At 45.1% G+C, this 3,809-nt stretch overlaps 1 pseudogene; it reads right to left on the reverse strand.

Moving 5' to 3' along the window:
* Window positions 1-434: 434 nt before the first annotated feature.
* On the reverse strand, window positions 435-3,147 carry LOC149245275 (ornithine decarboxylase-like; annotated as a pseudogene).
* Between the last annotated feature and the right edge of the window lie 662 nt (window positions 3,148-3,809).

Consider the following 3,809-nt stretch of genomic DNA (forward strand, 5'->3'; position numbering starts at 1 on the left):
ACATCCTAGTTTAACAAAACCAAAAACACAATAATAAACTAACAAACTCAAACATATTTAAATCATCTATCATTCTCAACATATTACATATTTAGATCATCTATCACTCTCACCTTATTTTCAGAGATTTTAACATATTCACTTTCAACCTATTTTCAGATATTTTAACATAGTACATATTTAAATCTTCTGTCACTCTCAACTTATTTTCAGAGATTTTAAACATTCCATTGAAATAACTTACATCAATATGAAGTACACCAACTTCTCCATGCGATGACCTCACTTACCTCATTTAACTCAGGCAATTGGCTCACAATTCAAAACAATTCAAAACATCCAGACAACACTAGCCTTTTAAGTACACACAATACAAAACAGCTAACTAGTATCGACGTAGATTAGAGGCATGTTGATGAGGCCGACTTAGACGATTAAAATGGCATGTAGGCGGCACAGTAGGTCAGAATAGCCGAAGTAGTGAAGCCATTAAAATTAGAACTAGTGGCAGTAGTGTAAGAGACCATGTTGGGAAAAACAGGACAGTCATCCATCCCCAGCTCTGGAAACATGTAATTTGTGAGCACATTATCCACGTCTGCACAGGTCTGTCCATACACACTTGATCGATACTTGGGCAGTCCCCGTGCACGAAATATTACAAGGGCGGGATTTGCGGGCCAGAGGTAACGCAGTGAGCTCAGCTTTTCTGTGGAGAAGGCAACTCATGGAGCCGTAGACACTGCCGTTAATCCAATACTCCTTCACTTCCCCTCTCACCCATTTCCCTATCACCTTCGTGGCCAGCAAAAACGCAGATTCTGCAAAATATCAATTTGGTTCACAGATTACAGAGATCGCCTTTTCATCTGGGAAATACGTCTTCAACGCATTTTGAACGGTATTCGCAATCTCTGTAAATGCTGGTATCGCGGTGAAACCACCTCCAATGTTAAGAATACCAAGTTTTAGCAACTCGACTTGGGAAACCGAGTCGAAGACTCCCAGAGCGACCCCAACCGCAGCAGCGTAGAGTCGGGAAGAGCGCTGCACACCAATGTCGACGTGAAACGAGACATCGGCCACGACCAGGCCCAACCGCTGCGCTGCCCGTAACAACGGCTCGACTTCCTCTGGCACGGCTCCGTACTAGCCGCGGCCCAATGGGAACCACGAACCATCCGCGTCGTTGTGAGGCACCTTTACCCTTAGCAACAATCAGCACTGCGGGGGAATTTCTTGATTTTCGCGATTTCTTCGACGAAATCTGTCACACCCCTATACTGGTACTCTTCCAACCACACTATAGGAGGTGCGGCACCACCGACCACTTCTTTTTCATGAATATTTGCGATTGTGGACTACGCCTTACTTTTATACTTAGTTTATTTTTCTCTTTTACCAAGTACTTTCGTTCATTATAACACAACAGTTAAACATTCATCAACATTAACAAAAATGCACAACAGTATAATTGAGAGGGGCAACTCCCTATAATGAGTCTGCCCGTAATAATAATATAGCAAGATACAAGTTCAATCCTGAGGAAACCCCAGATTTACACTTAGAATATTTTTACATTCACCGGCACAATGCGTTCAACCATCTCGTCGGCACGTCCACACGGTCGTCCGAACGACTCTGCCCAACTCTTCGTTTGCCTCTGCACGTCCACCCGAACATGTTTCATTCAACTCATTTAACTCTTCGAACTTGTCCATCGGTGGGCGCTCTCCACCCAACACCCAACTCGCTAAGTCCTCACCGACGAGTTGTTCACTGTGCCACTGTTCAAGACTTCACCCGAACCACCATTCACCAACTCGTGTCATTCGGGTGGACGCCCTGCCGCGCCCTCGAATGACTTCCCAAATGACCATTTGCCCAGACGCCCTGCCATGCCCTCAAATGACCTTGCCCGAACACCATCGAATGATCCTCCATGAATGCCCACGAACGACTTTTCTGAACGACGCTCTCAAACGACTTCCTGCATGACGTCTTCGAACGACTTTTATGCACGACGCTTTCCAACGACTTTGTTTTGGCTCGGTGCTTCGGCCCTGCACTCGTTCGCCAACACCTTCACCCGTTTTAGACCCAAACTCTTCGCATCCTTTCCTTTACACTTGGATGTTCTTGTGCGTTGTTCGCTTGGTTGAATGCCTCACCTCCAAGCCAAGCCATCCTACATATATGGCTCATCCAACGTTGAACCATCGTGTCCTTTATGTTGGTTGACCATCATTTTAACCTTCATTTTATTTTATGAACAAATTGGCCCACCCATCGGCCGACCCAACCTTTGTGTGTGTCTACCATTTGGCTTGCCCGCTCGTCGCCCGCCGGGACTACCCATGGTATATATATCCAAATGCTCCACACAACTTGGTTGCATTTCAACACTTCTCCCACCGTGCTACAGCACGCCAACTCGTCACCCCTGTGCGCGTTTCCTCCTGCAGCTCGTGGTCCTTACATCCTCCTCCACTGGAAGTCATTGTCGTCCTCGAAAATCTTCCATCCTAGCAACCATCTGTTGCCAAGATATCATCCACACCACTGTGTATTTGGGTAGTCCATATGTCCACTACTCAACCTACTTCACGCCACAGATTGTAACTATTCTACAAGGAATCATGTGCTGGTACTCTTCATGTCAGTGATTAGTTGGGTAGCTAATCCAACCATGCATTGCCTCCATAAGAATTCATGCCCCATATATCGTCATGACTGTCCACTGAATGCTATCTGTCAACCTATGTCATCTCACCCCTAGATTCCTGCTCAAAGTGTTTGGAGACTCACTGCCATGAGCAGCTAACAATGAACCTCATGCTCCCTGATAGTCTAAGATGATGAGGAGGGAGTAGAGCCTGAAGGCTCTCCCTCACATATCAACTCAATCCACCTATCTAGATCCTCCACTTCCATTCTCTGCAAGTATGCCTCCCGATCTTCTACCTGAACATTCGGCCTCACATACTCTTCGTCATCGTCATCCTCCACTGCCTCCAGCCTCCTAGATAGATCCAAGATGCTATCTGACAATGCCTTGATAACCTGTGACTGCTCCATAAGTTTTGTCTCTGCAACAGACAAACACTTACAGATCTCTTCATCTTTCTTTCTCTCCTCCATACTCATCGCTGTCAGCTTACGCTCGGCCTTAGTTACTCCCACAGTCAATACACCAATGGGTACATCCTCTCATCTGTCGTAAATGTACAGTTTCCTCATATGCGGAACAATTATCGCATCGAATTCCTTCATGAATTCTATACCCAGTACAACTTCATAGTCATCTATCAGCACCACAGTGAAATCAAATTTCCCCGTCCATTCACCTAGGGTCACATCCACCTTTTCAGCTACACCAATCATAGAATCTGGAGGAGAATTCACTGTCTTCATTTGTGCTTGCACCGGTACAAACTTCAACCCAATATTTCTCGCAATATCCTCACACATAAAGTTGTGAGTTGCTCCACTATCCGCCATAGTAAGCACATTCACACTCCCAACTTTCATCTCAACATACTCCAATCTGTTTCTCTCAGGATTTCTCCTAGAGACTGCTTCCATGGCCACTGCAACTTTCGATATCTGCGTAATCCCTATGGAAGTTTTTTCTTTCTTTGCATTGGATTGTGTCATTGTAGCCACCTTTGGTCTAAAAAGACAATTCTTTACCGTATATGGTTCCTCACATATCCAACACTTCAAGAGTTTCTTCATCTTCGACTTGTCATTCGATCTCGAAGTCTTCTCTTTCATAGTCTCCTCTTTCAGTTTGTTAAGCTAAATCA

Source organism: Pinus tabuliformis, chromosome 7 (assembly GCF_031772625.1).
Source record: "Pinus tabuliformis cultivar Carrire ecotype Pingquan chromosome 7, CPIR1, whole genome shotgun sequence".
NCBI classification, from domain to species: domain Eukaryota; kingdom Viridiplantae; phylum Streptophyta; class Pinopsida; order Pinales; family Pinaceae; genus Pinus; species Pinus tabuliformis.